Raw genomic sequence first — 20983 nt, forward strand, 5'->3', positions numbered from 1 at the left:
TCAGTTTATCAAAGTCAACAACAATCGACTGGTGACAGACAGAAAGCTTCAGTTACAAGATTCCAAGAATTCAGGATTACAAGGTTTTAGTATTTCTCACCACGAGGGGAACTTGTTTGTTACATCTCGAACTGCGCTGTACAAATACTCAATAAGTGGTGAACTAGTCGGCAAACTGCATGAGATTAAGTCAGATACTTTTACAGGTAAGACTTTTGTTGGATGTATCTCAGTATAACCAAAAAAGGTATGAACATGAGTTAAAAGGCAAATTTAGAAGTAGTTAGTACACAAATAATCAGTATCACTTTTAAAAATGGTTGTTAATGTAAATTGACTGTCACTACATGTGCCATTAAACTTTTGCAAACAACTAAAGAGGAAGGAAAAATAACTTTTAATGTGAGTAAAATTCGAAAAGCCTGCTTTTGTAACTGGAGAAAAGAAATTAGACGATAAAGTTTTATTTATGGTTGTTTTTAGCATTATTGTCGTTAGGTTAAAGTAACAAACATAACTGCAGTCATAAGTGTGTGCACATGCATGTATAATGCATTCTATTGAGATGTGCTGTCATAATTATGCCAATAGATGGTAATCATGTATTATGTTATGCAGTTCATAGTTGTGCAGTGAGCAAGACAGGTGACAAGTTGTACATCACTAACCCTTCCCATAACAAGCTCCTCACCCTGGCCAGTGATGGATCTGTTTTTTCCACCTTCAAGGATCGTGACTTGCAATGGCCAACTGGTGTCCATGTGACACCTGCAGGCCAGGTGTTGGTATGTGGAGAGGGGTCACACACTATCATACAGGTAGACAGTAAGGGTAGAGAGAAGTTGGCAACTCTGGCTACACAGAGGGATGGGCTTCAGAACCCGTTGTCAGTCTGCTTCAACAGGAACACTGCCTCCATTATTGTGGGCCAGTGGAACAAAAACCAGGAACTCTACAACAACAAAATTTTGGTGTACAAAGTGCAATAGCGTATCAGTATATCTGATTTGTGTAATTATAAGTGCTGTAACTTAAGATAGCTGTTTAACTAACTAGTATTTTGTAACAATGCACGAAAGTTTGTTAAAATGTGGATACACATTTTTTTCTAAAATGATGTTGCCTTGTTTTTGTATATGTTATGTGTTTTTGTTTTGATAAGTCATATGTGCCAGTCTCAAGTGTCGAACACAGAACTAAACAAGTTTATGTTTGATGTGAAAAACTTGCATTTAAAAAGTCAGCTTAATGACTATGATTGATTTTATACTTGAAAACAGGTACATGCCATTCATGATATATTTTAGCTTTTAAGATTGCCTTTAGTATCCCGTGTGTTGTGAATCATGACTGATATGTGTTGCACCCACATTCAATATTAACCTTGTTAACAATCTAGGATCATATTGATTATCCGATCTTCATGAAATTTGATCAGATTTGTTGCAATGATATCTTGGTCGAGTTTAAAACTGGGTCACTAGAGGTCAAACACTAAGTAAATATGTAAAATTAAAGAAAACGCCTGTTTACACCCTATAAGTGACATTTTAAGTCCAATGTTTTTTAAACTGTATTTATATTTGTTCTAAAACGGTTCCGTTCCGTTCAGAAACATGGTTAACAGGGCGCGGGCAGTTGTTCTTGAATGGCTATGGTAAAACCCTGCAAACACTCAAAAAGTCACATTTATAGTCCAATCTTCATGAACCTCGGTCAGAACATTTACATGTATTATGATTAATTCTCAGCCGAGTTCAAACATGGTTTCGGTTTTCGGCTGCCAGAATCCGGGGCAATATTTCTTATTTGGCTATAGTAAAAACGCTGTTATCTCTCCAAAAGTCACAATTTTAATCCAATCTTCATGAAACTTGGTCAGAGCATGTGCTCTAATAATAGCTCGGCATAGTTTATAAATGGTTGTGGTTTGTCGAAAAGCATGGCCACCAGGGGACGGGGCAGTTTTCCTGATATGGCTATTGGTATACTTTGTTAATAATCTAGAAGACACATGTTTAGTCGTATCGTCATGAAACTTCTTGAGAACATTTTTCTAAATGAAATCTTTGTTAATAGTGAAACAGGATCATGTGAGTGAGAAACTTGGTCACTCAGTAAAATTAAAAACAACACTCTAGAAGACACTTTTTTACCAATCTTAATGGACCTCGAAATGAGCATTTTTTCTGAGGATTTATCCTTCAGTTGAATGATTTAATTGAAGGAAACTATGGATGTCGGATAAACTTGTACTTTTCGTGCGTATTATGATTTTTCCAGACGATTTATTGCTTAATTCAGCCTATCTTGCGGAGAAGTCCGGAAATAGCCGACGTATCACGATTGTGATTTTTACTGTTACTAAATGTACAAAAAGGACAACTTTTTGGCCTTTCACTTCCTGATTGAGGTCAAATTATGTTAAAACATGCAGACGATTTAAATTATTAAAATGTATCCACATCCGTATTCATTTGTTCTTAGATTTCAATATATAAATGAATTACATGAATAAATTTCAAGTCAATGTGCGGTAAAAGAAAAATAGTCGTGAGTATCAACAAAAATATCTTTAAAAAAGATATACGGCGTTGATTGTGGTTTGAGTTTATGAAAGGTACAGAGTTCAATGAATGAGATCAAGGATAGCGAATGTTTTTTTCTGTGCAGTTCTTAGCTGCATCACACGCAGTACGGGATGTTACGCGGAGTTTTCGCGGCTTATTTTACATTATTACATATTGCTGGTCATAAACATATGAATACAAAACAGAAAACCAAAAGAAGAATGGAAGTGAAATAAAAAAACATGCGAAGTATCCGTACATATTTTAAATATTTATACGCGCGTTCTTCGAACAAACCTGTTTTAGTGGTTTGTCGGGCATTGCTATTTGATTCGATTATTAACAGTATCGAGAATCATCGCGCTCATGCTTAATACATTAGTCGATATGGTGGAATAATTCTTGTTACATTTATTTAAAATAATATTTATCATGGTATTGTTGAAAACACATTAAGAATCTATTATTGACATACCATAATTATATCGCTGGATATCTTCATTTAACATCTTTCTGGTCTGAAGAAAATTCAAGTTCACCTAGTTCGCGCTATAGCGTCTTTATTATATAACGATTATTTTACTGGCCGCGAACTCCGGCCATCACATAAGGTAGTCGTGAAGACGCAAAGATGACCTATATATAAACTCTGACATTCACCCATTCTAACCGCGAACTGACCCTGATACCTCGCGGGTTGAAATGCAATGCATTAAAGTGAGGCCTCGCTTCCACTGCTCTTTATACTTTAACATGTTAACATGTTGATAGGAATATGGAAGTAAGTACTAAATATGAGAACATAGCCTTTAAGTACATACGTTCTCGTGCTGGAAATCCTCTGAAAATAAAAGGTGCACGCACAAACTGTATGTCGAGATTGAGTGTAAAACTGTTCTATCTATTAAGCCTTTTCGTTAGACCCTTTGTTAGATGATCAAAGAGAGTCTATCAACAAAGAATAGACTGATTTCACCAACTGTTTTAAACTCGAAAAAGAGGATGGCGATGAACAAATGTATCATGTATGCCGCCTGCAGATTTGAAATTGAAACAAACGCAGCCAGACCGAAAAAATCATGGTAATCTTAACCCATGCAAAAACTATTGTGAGTAGAGAAAGAGCCAGTAGAGGTTTGACCTGTATATGCCAGTTATTTGAAAGTTAGTAAAAATGAGAGTTGTTTATGGACTGAAAATTACAATATCGAAGGGAGAAAACGCTGCATCATAATTGACGTAGGGGTACACATTTTGTAAGTTGAAAATGGCAGTCATTTTTTGTCTTTTGCTTTGGTTAACCGAGAATTTAAGTTTAACCAAAATCTTATGCGTTCTACTTGAGTGTGAACAGTTTAGAATGCTGATTAAATTTGAAAGGTAGTATATAGTTACTAGGAATTCTTGTTACTCTGCTTTTGTCTAGAATTATTTAGGAGTGTTTATGTGGCGTCATCAGAAAAGATCACAAATAATTTTTATATAATTACGCACAGTTAGATTTATCTAATTTAATATGTTTTGGATTAAAACAAATAACAAGTAAAAAATCCAATACTAGTAGTGTTTGCCTTAACATTTTTTTTAATATTGTGGGCAAGCCTCGCCATGTGAACATTTCTTCAACTCATCGGATAAATTTAAGGACATAATTTTTTCTATATTTCAGCCGAGTTCATTATAAGATTACAAATATTGTGTTTTACTTTATGAAAGTGTCAATTAAGCAACCAATATTCATGTGTACTTTCCCCTATGTTTTTAATATTTATAATTATGTAAAATTCATATAACTTTTTGTTACGATTTATCATTTTCAAAATATTATCGACTATGATCCATTTGTGTTAAGTGCAATATCACACTCATACGCAATGTATATCAAACTCTCACAATTAACTGTTTATTTTGTTTTATTTTTCTTTGACGCTCATAATTGTTTGATTTCAAGGCAGCTGCTCTTTGTATTAGAAAGGAATATTTAATGTTCTTTTCGATCATTATTATAATTTTGTTATCATTTATTTAAACATTTTCAAACCTTATGGCTATCTATTTTTCGATCTCGAATAGGTAGCCAAGACAAGGCGTTAGAAAAAAGTATAGTTTCAGTTATGTCAATATAAAAGTTGTTTTGTGTTTTTGTTTCTTTCTTATATTCATTATTGTTTAGGTTTCATAACTACTTATTGTTTCCCTTTTTTCGAATAAGTAGTCGAGTCTATGCTAGTATTTAATAGTAACTTTTTGTACATTCTTTAATAGAACTTTTGTAACAATAGATATGTATAATACATAAGAATGATATTTATTTCATGCTTTTCGGTGGTTTATAGAGAAATATTAGTGAATTAAAACTGATAATTTCACTGTTTCAAACAATGAAAATTATCAGTGAAAATTATCGATAATTTTCACTGTTTATGTTAAATGACGTCATTTTTTTGACGAAATGACGTCATTTTCCCAGCGAAATTCTTTAGTTAAACTCTTTAACAATGTATACAAACTGTAAAAAAAAGCATAAAATAAAAAGAAAATTTGTTGGGTTTGGTGGATTATCGATTTTAATTCACTCGTGATCATACAAAATATATATTTTCACTCGTGGCTGCGCCACTCGTGAAAATATAATTTTCTATGATCACTCGTGAATTAAAATCGATAATCCACCGAATCCAACAAATATCCTCTATATCATGCTTGTATAACTCTAATGTGTAGTTATAAAGAATCATAGTTATTTGTATTTTGGTATATAATCTGATTTCACAAATTATATTGCATTATTATCATTATTATAATTATTACACGTTTGCTTTTTGCAGTTTGAGATGTGTTTTAATCAACAATTCTGAATTGCATGTTATGTAAATTTACATGATATACCTTGCACCATTTTAGTAGAAAATATGTGTTATTATTACTACTATTATTATTATTATTATTATTATTATTATTTTATTTTATGCTTTCCGGTGGTTTATAGGGAAATATCAGTGAATTAAAACTGATAATTTCACTGTTCAAACAATGAAAATTATCAGTGAAAATTATCGATAATTTTCACTGTTTACTGTGAAATGACGTCATTTCTTTTACGAAATGAAGTCATTATCCCAGCGAAATTCTTTAGTTAAACTCTTTAACAATGTATATAAACTGTTAAAAAAGGCATAAAATAAAAAGAAAATTTGTTGGATTCGATGGAATATCGATTTTAATGCACTCGTGATCATAAAAAACATATATTTTCACTCGTGGCTGCGCCACTCGTGAAAATATTATTTTCTATGATCACTCGTGAATTAAAATCGATAATCCACCGAATCCAACAAATATCCTCTATATTATTATTATTATTATTATTATTATTATTTGTATTATTATTATTTGTATTAGTTTTAGTATTGGTATTATTAATAATATTATTATTGTTATTAATGTTTTTAGTATTATTAGTATTAGTATAACTCGTAGTAGTATTTATGTTTCAACTGTAATACATTGATTTCCTTACATATTGCACATTTGTAAACACTGTATGCATAACCATTGTCCACTTGGGCTGTTATTGGCCTTCTGGATCCGATACAAAATAAACATATCACAAAGACACAATTTTGTGTTACGGATCATTTTACTTTCCTGCAACGATATCTATTCATACGACACACGAACTTTAACTCCGATCCTAATAAAAAGACAGTTCCGCTCGGCTTAGAGGACTGGGACAGTCATGTAAATATCGAATATAATATATATTTTTTTATAAACAACTGGTAGCAAGATGAGTTGCAGATAATTGGTCAGTTACCACAATTTAACTAACTCTTTTGACCTGATTCTTTTCAGCTCAATTTAACAGTGAAAAATGCCCATATGGTCACTTTATGTTTAAATGACACTCACTGTTCAGCCATATCAGTAAAAAAGTGATCAGCATTTATTTCGTATTAAAATTCGATTTATATCTCAACTGTACTCCCCGCAAATTTTGTAAGTGGAGCTGAAATTATTCGCGAAGAAATTTCGCAGCAAGTAAAAAGTCGAATTCTTACACTTCACGTGCCAAATTTCATATAAACAAAGACGGAAATCGTCTATGGGTAATTCTGCAATAATTATGGGCGGAGCTCATACACTGAAAGCACGCGCTGTAACTAAACAAGACATGCCGATACATTTTCCACCATTCTCTTTTAAATTTTAGCCTAAATGTGGTCGTACCTTTTGTAAAATAAGTCAAACAAAAATGCTATTACATATGTCAATGACGACAAAAAATAAAATAAATACTAGTCCAAAAGTATGATAAATTTAATAAACATGTTGGTAATATATATATTATGCGTTGACAGTGTATTTATAGAACGTAGCTCCGGATTTTAATACTATTTATTTTATTTACATTTTGATAAAATGCGACACATAACCAACAAATTATAGTTTGCTGAAACAGTTTTTCAATCGATTTTTTTTATCAGTCGCAAATGTACTCTTGTTAATTAGTATTTGAGTTATTCGCGATACAAAAATTCGAGGGATGGACCGGGCGAACTGGACGCATGTTCAGATGGGATGGTTAAACAAGGATATATATAATAAAATGTACGTTTATAATAAAGATCAACCAATGTTAAATTTTGACGCAAACAAACCAACACACCAGCAAACAGACGGTGCAAAAACAATATGTCCCCAGTACAGACTGGGTTACATAAATATAATGGATAATATGCATTGGATGAATACATACATTTTTAACTCTACGGGGATAATATACATGCTATTTTGGCAAATTATAATTGAACGTCAACGATTGAGTCAGCGAGCATAAGGTGCCGATAAAAACCATATATGTTATGCATAAAACATATTAATAAGAGACGGACCATGTAAAAAGGTCACCTTATTATGTTACATCAAGCCAAATTTGTATTCTGTCGGATTAAACTTTATATTATATACATTCCTTCAATTCCAAACGAGGGTTTAAAGAACTATCGTCCTCCCTACTGCTGACAACGTCAATGTATGTGATTATCGCTAAAAATTGAATGTGTCAGTTGTAAGTGACTTACTATGTTGTGTTTTAGATTGATACGGAGCGACGGTACATGTTTGCAAATTTTTGGTATAAATGCCCTTTTTTCAGTAAAATACATTATCGTTTAGTGAATCTAAAGTTATGTCGGTTTTCATTAAAACATATTTTCAGCAGTGATATATCTTCCATTCCATGTACACTTAAGGGAATATACACATAACTGTTTTATGTTTTTATGATATAAAAGTAATTACTTGTAATAAATAATGAATAAACAATTGTGCTTTGAATACAAATTAGAATATAAGCCCACGGATCACGTATTTAAATGCTTAAGTAAAGAACGCCAAGTACAATGCAGGCGTATTGTCCGTCGATATATACACTTGGTGAGGCTTGATTGGGCTGTACTCGTCAGTATGGCTGGTGGCACGATATTGATTGGTTGTTCTATGTTTGTCTAGTAATTGGTTTTGGACACGTTCGTGAACAATATTTTCCTATGTACTCCTGTGGGCTGCTCCACATCTGCTGAAAAGTGGATGTAGAGGCCAGTATGGAGCCGCCCATTCAGACGGAGTGTTAACGCTCTGGTTTAGCGATGATTTTGATCGTCATGGTTGGTGGTTCTAATGAGGTGATTTCCTTCTACATTTTGTCGGCATTGCCAGGGAACAGCGATGAGTCGCTGGACAATACGGTAAAAACATACGGATCCTAACCCATGTCGAAGTCTTCTTCATTCTGTGTTTTGCAAGTCAGACGTAGGTCGTCCATTATTTTTTCCATTTTAAGCCAAATCTCCTCCTTAATTCTCATTTTTCAGATTTTAGCGAAATTTCAAAAGAATGATCACTGGGTGACCCGTTTTCAACATATAGTTATACATAACGGAAAACGGTTCAAACAGGCTCGTTAGGTCGAAGCTGACGCTGCCAATTACACAAGCGATGTATAAACACGTTGGCCTTAAAGGTTGAAAACGTCCTGTCAAACAGGACAAAGTTTAAACGCATTTTATTGCTGCCAGTTTCATGATCTACCTCATAATTATGGAATGCATTGTAAATGATCTGATGGCCTTTCATCGCAATTTAACGTTTTCTTAAAGACGCTTTTATTGGAATTAAAATACTTGAAATGACGCATGTGAATATTTTATGTCTTGTTACAAGCCCGTGTGGCCTTTTCCTTAGGACTTTTGACCTCCAATCGATAAGCAATTTATTTTGCCCCCAAATAACCGGTGTGTCAATGATCGTAGTTCAGAAAATATCTAGCGGAAACAAAGTGGTCTACGGACTGACCGTCTGACTGACCAACAAGGGATCATCACCAGCCTCATTCTGTGAAAACGGGGCTTAATGCATGTGCGTAACGAGTCGTCACATAATAGCCTGTGCAGTGCGCACAGAATCACTAACGACACGTTTCACTTGTGTGGAATGTTTCGTTTAGAGAAAGCCTCTCCTTAGCGAAAATCCAGTTTGACCGGAAAGTGTCGTCCCTGATTAGCCTGTGTAGACTGCGCAGGCTAATCATAGACGATTCTTTACGCCCATGCATTAACCCCAGTTTTCACTGAACGGGGCTCTTGTTAAGAACTTAAGGAAATTCCTTTTGGAAAACTCGAGGACTATTAAGATATTTATTAAAACGTATTTTGGCTGTTTCGTATACGCAACTGTATACATTTAAATAAATTAAACTAATGAATATTTATTATCGTTTACTACTCGCTTAACATAAATAATTTATTCAAAATTCGGTCTGAAATCTTCACTTAAATACTCTTACAAGATATATTTACGCAAGTATTATCCTGATAAATTTGGTAAATTCCGCCTATTTTGAGTGCACTAACTGTACTTTACTTGCTGTTTTCTGTCCTTAAACTACACCACATATTGTAATTGAATTATTTTCATCCATTATAATCTCGCATACAAAGCTAAGGATTAAAATAACTCCGTATATGGAACATTCAGTGAAGTAAGTTAATCATAAAATAAGATCCTTAATTACCGACACCTGTTTTGATATATATGTCTTTTGGGAATATTACGGAATCCGGATAGTTCCATCTATAATCTCACCCTTTCTTTAATCAAGGACGACACACGACACACGAAGCGATACACGATATTTCGCGCGACAAACGAAGCGACACACATGTTTTGCGCGATACACGAAGCGACGCACGAGAACGTACAACTATATATCGTCTTTGTGTACCGGTAGGTAGCCAAAAAGGCGATATATCGTGGTAAATATCGTGTGTCTCTTCGTGTATCGCGCAAAATATCGTGTGTCGCGTTGAGTATCGCGCAAAATATCGTGCCCGGCGTTCAAAGGGCCACACACGAAACACGAAGCGACACACGATATTTTGCTCGACACACGAAGCGATATATGAAATTTTGCGCGATACTCAAAGCGACACGCGATATTTTGCGCTGCGCGATAAACGAAGCGACACACGATATTTTTCGCGATACAATAAGCGACACGCGTTATTTAGCACGATATATCGCCTTTTGTGCTACCTACACAAGGGCGATATATCGTGGTACATTCTCGCGCGCCGCTTCGTGTATCGTGCAAAATGTCGTGTGTCGCGCAAAATATCGTGTGTCGCTTTGAGTATCGCGCAAAATATCGTGTTTCGCTTCGTGTCTCGCGCAAAATATCGTGCATCGCTACGTGTGTCGTGTGTCGCCCTTTTTAAAAGAAGGGCGACATTATAGATGGCACTATCCCGACTTCGTAGTTTAATAATGAAATATGCAGACAACGATTTGTAAATCATGACTTGGCTTTATTCCTAAATCGTTTATACATTATTTTTTTAATACATAAACATGTTTATTTTTTAACAAGATTCTGTAATTCAACTCATTGTGTTCATGAAATTCTCAAACACATTTTTTTATCAATAATTTCCAGAAATTTAGAGTTTTTGCAAGTAATATACTGACTACTTGCTGAAGTTAAAGTAGAATGAACGATCGTATAAGATGTCCCGACAGAACAGTCCCGCTTTGTTGTCAAATGTCCTGACAATTTATATAGATAGCCCCTAAATTGGACCTGAACACATTTGGCATGTATGCACTATAGTTTACATCTAAAAATTGTGTTACGATATCTGGACATAGTTTGATATTATTGTGGTTTGCTACAAAACATGGCTGTCAGGTATTGGGTCAGTTTTCTCTGAAATCTAGTGAATACTTCCTGAATAGAAGAGTTCGGTTCCTTTGAGTCTCAACTGAGTGCCTTAGGGTCTTTGGTCCTCTTTTTAATGTACATAAATGTACTGACATTTTGTTCAGAATATATCTTGACTATAATATGAGGCATTAATATGAAACGTCAAGGGAGGCTTGCATCGTTGATAAACAAGTTTTTAAAACTAAACTGTGATTGCCCTTTGAGAACGTGGCATGCAGATGATATTGTAGACATTTGAGTTACAGTTCCAGTTTAATATGTTCATTTATTATCCATGTGATTTTATTAAGGTAAATTGAATACTATTAAACAATAATAAATTTAAATAAATAAATTAAATTAATTTGATGTTAAATTATCCTTTTATATATCAAATAAAGATATGTCCATTATGTTACCAACTAAAGCCACAATAAATATTCTTTCCATTTTGAAAAGGGTAATTACAATTTAACTGTTTTCAAAGTATATTGATATATGATTCTTTTGTATACCTGTATTATCAAGTTACCCAGGTTGATTTGTTTGATTGAGCACATTTCTGAAGTTGAAATGCCTTCTTTATGTATTCACACACAATCATGTTGAAAAACCACTGTCTTGGGCCAGTATTATATGGTTTTGTCTTACCATACGTGTAACATGACTTGTTACATAGTTACATTTTGTTTTCCTGAAGAAATGACATAGCAAAACCTTAAAATTGATTTTTATGTTACCCTGCTAAGCTTGATATTACGTATTGATAGATTTTGGACATTAGCTAGATGTGTTGTATTTAGTTGTATATAAGCCTACACGTAGATTTTGTGTGTTTTGTTTTATTTGTCTATTAGCCTACACGTAGATACCTTATTGTGTGAATTAAATCAAAAGATTTCAAAAGCTTCCGAGGTCAGCAAAATGGCGACCTTTTCACAATCCACTATTGAAAAAGGATGTGACATGATTAAAGACTTCCTGTGTTCGGTCTGCACAGACGAGAAACTGGAGATAACAGCTGATTATTATTGCGAATGTTGTGTGAAGTTTTTCTGTCAAAAATGTAGACTTGAAACTTGCTAATTTGATGAAACGCCTAATTATATAATTATTTTCAATGGCGTTGTTCAAAACATATAAATATACATACAATTGATAAAAATAAGAGTGATTGATACTTTTATGCAGCATTAATTAAAGGATTAATAATCTAAAAATGTGTGATATATATAAAAAATACTGTAAGAAACTTAAGCAATATAACAATACAGGATACGATATTAAAACACAGGAAAAATAAAATATTATGTAATAAATTGATATAACTAGGGTTATTAATGTATTAACAAGAACAGCCAGGTGTTTACGAGACATTCTCCTCATGGAAGGGAAAATATGAAGGAATGGCCAGTTGCCAAGAAGGTGGAAGATTTTCTTCTTAAATGTGATGTGCACACAGAAGAAAACCTAGCAATGTTTTGCAAAGACCATAGCCAGCTGTGCTCCAAAAGTTGTGCTTTCCTTCATCACAGGTAATTGAGTCGTATTTGTGGTAAAACATTTAAGACAAAATGTGTATGGTTTAAATGGTCTAAAATGAACTCGAATAATTATCCAAAGATCAAGTTAATAATATGAATCATACAAATGTAATTTTAAGAAACCTGCATTTGTTGTTTCATTAATAAAAAGATTTGATTTAAAAACGTCTTTTTAAGCGGGTAATTTATTTGGTCTGATTAGGGATTTCAATAGATCTTGTAGACCTATGCTTTCCTCATATTCAAGGGGTCCATCGAAATTTAGGGATCCAAATATTTCGTCAAGATTTAGTTTATGAATATTTGTTTAATGCCCTCCAAATGTTGTTTTGCATAAACCTAGATGAAACACTATCCAAACAGTATGAATTGTATGCAGAAGTCAAAAAAGATAAAATTTTGCATCTTAAAGCAAGATTCTGTTTCAATTCAAACACCTGCTGATGAAATCAAAACTTGGTTTTAGATTACGAACTTTACAATATATTTCAAGTATAATAAGAGGTAAACTATTATCAGTAACAAGGTCCCGCATTAATTTTGGTAAAATTATACACTTCAAACATTTATATCTATTGAATACTTATCAAACGAAGAAATCACATTTCCCATTATTTTTGGATACGTATTACACCATTATGTGTGGTATGAGTCATGGTTCACAATAAAATGATTAATAAAGTTTTATAAAATCACATACAAATAATCAATAAATACGTATTGTTAAGAAGATATTTATCCAAATTGAATAAATCAAGCTGTTAAAGAAAAAGGTTAATATGCATCGTCTATGCTTTATTTGTTTGAATAAAAGCAAGATCCTTTTTCGTACAGGAAATGCAAAAAGGTAAAGCATTTATCAGACTTCGTTAATAATACATCCACAGACCTTAAACAAGTATCAGTTACTATCCAAAATACTCTGGTAGAACTGAAGGAGCTTCAAGACAACCAAGAAGCTGGCATTCAGTCTTTGCAATGTTCATTCGAAGAGCAGTTAGACTACATACAGGAAACTCGCGAGAAAATAAATGCAGCCTTAGACATTCTTAGAATTAAGACACTGAACGAAAAGACAGATATACTTACCAAACTACAAGCCCCTCTAAAAAGTGATGCTGATAAATATGCCAATCTTCGAGATGAATTAAAACAACTTGGAGACGCTATTCAGGACATAAGCGATAAAAGCAAGCTGGAACTATCTCTTATAGCCAGCATTAAAAGCCAGAACAAAATTAATCTGTTTAAAAATATAATAACAACTTTGTTGAAGTTAAGTGTTCAATAATTTTCCAGCCTAATAGTGAACTTGTTCATTTCCTGTCAAAGTTATCAGGTCTAGGGAGGATTAATTACGGTACCCAGATATTGAAAGTGCAGGGAAATCAATACCAAATAATTACAATAAAAGGAAAGTCTGAGTATGATGTATGCGTGACAGTTGATTCAAAAGAAGAGTCGATATGCAGTATCAGAGACATATGTGTTCTCCCTAATGGACAGGTCATGGTAGCAGACACAGAAAATGATGATTTCATGCTGCTGAACCAGCAGTACCAGCTTACCAGTACCAGTGAATCTGGTCAGCCGTTGGGCATGTGTCAGATTACACCCGGTGAGATTGGTGTAACTGTCGGTTCAGAGATCCAGTTTATCAAAGTCAACAACAATCGACTGATGACAGACAGACAGTTTCAGTTACAAGATTCCAAGAATTCAGGATTACACGGTTTTAGTATTTCTCACCACCAGGGAAACTTGTTTGTTGCATCTCGTACTGCACTGTACAAATACTCATTAAGTGGTGAATTAGTCAGCAAACTGCATTAGATTAAGTCAGATACTTTCATAGGTAAGATTTATGTTGCATTTATTTCATTATAAACAAGAAATGTATGACAATGACTTAAAAGGCATTTTAGAAGTTGTTATTACAAAAAAAATCTGTATCACTATTATAAATGGCTATAAATGTAAATTGACTGTCACTATATGTTCTTTATATTTTGTTGCTTTTAAATAAACATTCAAGTGCAAATTGCTTTACAAGAAATTCTACAATTCTAATTTGTCATTAAACTTTTGCAAACAACTAAAAAGAAAAGAAAAAAAAAACTTTTAATATGATTATAATTCTAAAAGCCCTCTATTGTAACTGGTTAAAACGAATATAGCGGAAAAGTTTTATAAATGGTTGTTTTCTAATATTATTGGCGTTAGATAAAAGTAACAAACATAACCGCAGTCATAAGTGTGTATTCACATACATGTTTACTGTATGCTATTGAAATTTGCGCTCATATTTATGCCAAAAGATGACAATCATGTATTCTGTTATGCAGTTTATATTTGTGCAGTGAGCAAGACAGGTGACAAGCTGTACCTCACTAACCCTTCCCAGAACAAGCTCCTCACCTTGGCCAGGGATGGATCTGTGCTTTCAAGCTTCACGGGTCGTGACTTGTTATGGCCAACTAGTGTCCATGTGACACCTGCAGGCCAGGTGTTGGTATGTGGAGAGGGATTACACACTATCATACAGGTGGACATTAAGGGCAGAGAGAAGCTGGCCATTCTGGCTACACAGAAGGATGGGCTTCAGAACCCGTTGTCAGTCTGCTTCAACAGCAACACTGCCTCCATTATTTTGAGCCAGTGGAACAAAAGCCAGAAACTCTACAACAACAAGATTCTAGTGTACAAAGTGCAATAACCTATCATTCTTATATCTGATTTATGTAATAATAACTGCTATAAGTTACGATAGCTGTTAATCAATTAGTGTTTTGTAACAATGCACGAAGGTTTGTTAAAATGTGGAAACACATTTTTTCTTAAAAAAGTGTTTCTTTTTTTCTGTTATGTTATGTGTTTCTTTATCGATAAGTCATATGTGTCAATCTCAAGTGTCTAACACAGAAATAAACAAGTTTATGTATTATGTAAAAAAAAACTTGCATTTAAAAATTCAGTTTAATAACATTGTTTTAAACTTTTTGAACAGGTACATGCCATTCAATCTATATATAAGCTTTTAAGATTGCCTTTAGTCTCCCATGTGGTGTGAATCATGACTGTGATGCGTGACATCAACACTCAATATTTTCTTTGTTAACAATCTAGAGGCCACATTTATTGCCCGATCTTCATGCAATTGATTAGAACATTTGTTACGGCCGAGTTTAAAACTAAGTCACACGAGGTCAAAAACTATCACAATATGTGAAATTAAAGAAAAAGCTTGTTTACATCATAGAAGTTACAGTACAAGCCCAATGTTTATGAAACTTGATAATACACTAGTTCTTAAATGGTTCCGGACAGTTGAAAAACATGGCCAACAGGTCGCGGGGCAGTTTGCCTTATATGGCTTTGGTAAAACCCTGTTCACACTGAAAAAGTCACATTTATAGTACAATCTTCATGAACCTTGGTCAGAACATTTACATGTATTCTGATTAATTCTCTGCTAAGTTAATAAAGGGTTCTGGTTGTTTGAATAACATTGCTGCTTAGATTCTGGGCAGAATTTCTCATTTGGCTATAGTAAAAACGATGTGATCTCTCCAAAAGTTACACTTTTATTGCAATCTTCATGAAACTCGGTCTTAGCATGTGCTCTAATTATAGCTCGGCCAAGTTTATAAATGGCTGTGGTTTGTTGAAAAACATGGTCACCAGGGGACGGGGCAGTTTTCCTTATAAAGCTATCATGAAACCTTGTTGAAAATATAGAACACACGTGTTTAGTCCAATTGTCTTGAAACTTGTTGATAACATTTGTCTAAATAAAATCTTTGTTGAGTGTGAAACTGGATCATGTGTGTGAGAAACTAGGTCACTCAGTCTAGATTCATTTTTTTAGCAATCTTAATTGGCCTCGGACAGGACATTTTTTCTAAGGATTTATCCCACAGTTGAATGATTTTATAGAATGTAACTATGGATGTCGGATAAACTTTTACTGTGCATGCTTACTATGATTTATCCTGTTACTACATGTACATAGCTGACAACTTGTTGGCTTTTCATTTCCGGTTAAAGGTCAAATGAAGTTAAGACTTGCAGACGAATTAACCCATTAAAATGTATCCACATCCTTATTCATGTGGTCTTAAATTTGAATATATTAATGCATTAAATGAATAAATGTCTAATCAATGTGCCATAAAAGAATAATAGCCGTGAGTTATGTATCATATACAGCATGTCTATTAAGGAAGCGCAACTGTAATGATTTCCCGCGATTTCTTCGAAGATTGAAGAGCCTTTTTACCTGTTTACTTATAGATATCTTATTTAAACAGGTGCTAATGTGAAGTTGTCGTTGCCGAGTGGTTAAGGGGGAGGCGGAAAACTACAACGGGCGAGGCATGGTCAGGGATGGTAACCCCAAAAAAGGTTAGGGTGGGGGTTAGGATTAGGGGTCGGGTTAGGGTTAGGGTTGGGTTTAGGCTAACCCAAACCCTAACCCGACCCCTAACACTAACCCAAACCCTAACCCTCTAACCCCCCCCCCCCCCCCTTGCGCAATACCATACCATGCCTCGCCCGTTGTCGTTTTCCGCCTCCCGTGGTTAAGGCGATAAACTTGAAATCTTCTGGGATCTTCCCGCGCAGGTTCGAATGCTGCCGACAATGCATACATTTTGCGACGCGTTTTATTTCTTTTCTCACGTAATTTGATTTAATATAGCATATAAAGTATGTTTATTGTTAAATATGTTGCAATTTTTATGCACATTCTTTACTTTTTTAAATTAAAACAACGTAATGGCTCAATTGGGTGGCTAACTGCTGACAATACGAATCATGCATGTTGCATTTTTATTTTTATTTCAAAAAGTAAACGGTTAATATGTCCAGTTCTTGGTTTTGTTGCTGTACATAGTGCACCTATAAAAACTAAGTTCAAAATATTACTTAAAGGATACTATTTTGAATTTTATGACACTTTGTTTTTAACCAACCCAATATCTACTTGGCTGAAACCACTTAAATGGCGCTCTTCCATAGATAACAAGTTATAAAAAATAAATGTCTGTAAAGAATACTTATTTAATCTTGTTTAAACAGTAAACACCTTTACTGCATCTGTACACACCAACTGCATGCCCATATTTGGAAATCTGGATGAGTTATGGAACTTTCATATACCCCAGGGGTGCAAATAAACTGGACAAAAGCCGAGCGTTTGGGTGGTTTTGAAAAAATCAGTATTTTTTTTTTAAATCACGGAAAGCCCACCGAAATTTTTACATGTTTTTCTGACAGTGAAATAAAGCTGATTAACAAAATAATACATAAGATTATATTTGAAAAGGTGCCCATTACAGTTGCGCTACCTTAATTTGTTTTAACTGAATTCAAAACAAATCAAAAAACAAATCGCCGAACTACACGCGCTTGCCTTCTGTCATTACGTCACTGGATTCAGTTCAAGGGTGCGAGTGTCTGTGCATTTTGAAATCCAGTTTCATTAATATATGACTAGTTTGTTGCTGTGTGATTAATCATTTTGATAAAATGTAAATAAAAGTGATGGAGTATATGACTTGAATGAAAATGAAACCGATATAGATTTCTGAAATCATGTAGAATTTACTCGAATAACGCGATGTTTTAAATTGAGTATTTTTGTTGAACAATTAACGGATTGAGAACAGTGTCATTAACTTAAAGTGATATTTTGCGCATCTAACACTATATGCTATGTTTATAGGTGTCTATCGCAACCGTTGTTTATTTTTCGTGTTTTCACTTCATATACACTTATAATTGTTAAAGCAGCATCAAAATACTAAAACAATATCCCGGAAAGAGAAAAATAATGCATTTGAATATCAACCGTACTTTCGTTTGACAAGTGATCATGCATGCACGATATGAATCTAAATTTAATGTTAATGCAGATTTGTTCATATCTCTTCATACGACACACGAACACTAACTCCGAATCTAATAAAAAGACAGTTTCGCTCGGCTTAGAGGACTGTACAGTCATGTATAATATCGAATAAATTATATGTTTTTTTATAAACAACTGGTAGCAAGATGAGTTGCAGATAATTGGTCAGTTACCACATTTTAACTAACTATTTTGACCTGTTAATTCTTTTCAGCTCAATTTAACAGTGCATCATATCACTTTAAAAGAGTAGACTATTAAGTCTCATGATTGTGGTGCTTTCTTCTTTTACTTTTAGACTAAAAGTGACGTGAAGTTCAGTTTGATAAATAGGTCGATCCTTTGTTAGATGATCAAAGAGAGTCTATCAACAAAGAATTGACTGCTTTCACCAACTGTTTTAAAATCGAAAAAGAGGATTGCGATGAACAAATGTATCGTGTATACAGCCTGAAGATTTGAAATGGAGCAAACGCAGCCAGACGAAAATGATCATGGTGATCTTAACCCATGCACAAACATTGGTGAGTAGATTAAGAGCCAGTAGAGGTTTGACCTGCATATGCCAGTTATTTAAAAGTTAGTAAAAATGAGAGTTGTTTATGGACTGAAAATTACAATATCGAAGGGGATAAAATGCTGCATCATAATTGACGTAGGGGTACACATTTTGTGAGTTGAAAATGGCAGTCATTTTTTTGTCTTTTGCTTTGGTTAAACGAGAATTTAAGATTGAACAAAATCTTATGCGTTCTACTTGAGTGTGCAACTGTTTAGAATGCTGATTTAATTTGAAAGGAAGTATATAGATATGTGTATTCTTGTTACTCTGGTTTTGTCTTGAAGTATTGAGGAGTGTTTTCCCGGCGTTATCAGAAAAGATCACAAATGATTTTGAAATAACTATGCACATTTAGATTCATCTTATTTAATCTGTTTTGGCTAAAAACAAATAACACGTAAAAATTCCAATATGTTTGCCTTAACAATTTTTTTTAATAATGTGGGCAAGCCTCGTCATTTAAAGCTTTCTTCAACGCATCGGATGAATTCAAGTAAATAATTTTCTCTATATTTCAGCTGAGTTCGGAAATAAAATTGTGCTTAGAAATTATATTTAATATTGCATTATGTTGTTGTTTTTTTTTCATTATTTTAAACTACACCTTTTCTTGTTTATTTAATGAATTGGGTTATTTGGTTAAGTAGAGAGTATTGTTTCATATTAAGACATAGTTGATGTAAAAAATTATTAATATATGTATTGTTGCAATTGTACGTATTATTACTTTGTATAATCATGATTATTTACTCTGTAAACACTGTACACTTAATTTGTCCACTTGGGCTTTTGGCCTTCTGGATGTTATATTCAAATAAACTTGAAACGTGTTTTTTTTTATGACCGAACGTACCTACTGAATAGATCCGATATACTGAACCATTATTCTCTCAGAGCAAATAAAAATACGTGAATCAAGCAAACGACGGATAGATCACTTGAAAACAAGCGAACATTAAAATACATGTACGTTTTACTGAAATCAGGGCAGTGACCGTTATCTTGATAGCCTTTTTGAAGGTAATGACCCAAACTGAGATCCCAAATCTTTCTACAATAGCAAAACACATAGCTTTTATTTCAATACTTTCACTGTTATGTAAAATCTGAGATATTTATAGGAACGGTAACGTACAAATTTAAAATCACAGTATTTATTGATTTTTATAACAAAGCGTTTTGTAATGGAAACTTGAAACAATGGTTGTTTGTTTGGATAATAGTGTGTTTGTGTAAGATACAATCATTTCGTTCGTAGGTAAAATCAAATAATTGAGATAATAATCTGTATTCGACGTGAGAAACTGTCGAGTTTAAATGAAGAATTTATTTGTTTGTTTTACATATAAAATTTCGTCAATGTGCATATATTTAGACCAACAATATATACAATGTTAGCAAAGAGGGCTTTATTCGTGTTATATATATATTTATATTTGTAAGCAGTACAGAAAGTTGGAGAAAATGACGCGTTTATTGTCCCGAAAACAATTCAGGCGTACACGGGCTACGGAATGCGAACATTTGCGGAATACAATTTTTGCGTAGTTTTCCCATTTCAAATCATTTCAACTATAAAATCGACGCCTTTAGAGGACGCCTTTAACCTTTCTTCTTATCTAGCTGGTTCAAATAATACATTGTATATCTTTCCATGTAATGAGGTATGCGAGATTTCATTTTCAATTTAGATAATGTAAAAAATCATTCGCCGTAAACGTAAATAATGTTTGAAACGTTACACCGCAATGCCACTGTTGGTAGGCGCAACATGATATGCTTTACCTTGTGAACATTATTTGTCCACGCGTAGAAAAACACATCGGTTAGAAAATGGCTGAGGTACATTAGAAACAACGTTTGATGACAGCTAGCTTGCATTGGTATAACGCGTGTACGACGTGAATATTGGGATTAGTACCTGCAAGTTAGTTTATGCCTCGTTCTGGGTAAACGTGGCCTAATTCATGTGCATACAGTGTTATCATAGGTTAGACTGTGCATTCCGCGCAGGCTAATCAGGGACGAGAATTATCGAACTTTCCCACGTTTTTTTTAAATGAATACTCTTCTAAACGAAAGTCCAGTCTACACGGAAAGTGTCGTCCCTGACTAACCTGTACAGACTGCCTG

This window comes from Dreissena polymorpha, chromosome 16 (assembly GCF_020536995.1).
Source record: "Dreissena polymorpha isolate Duluth1 chromosome 16, UMN_Dpol_1.0, whole genome shotgun sequence".
NCBI lineage: Eukaryota > Metazoa > Mollusca > Bivalvia > Myida > Dreissenidae > Dreissena > Dreissena polymorpha.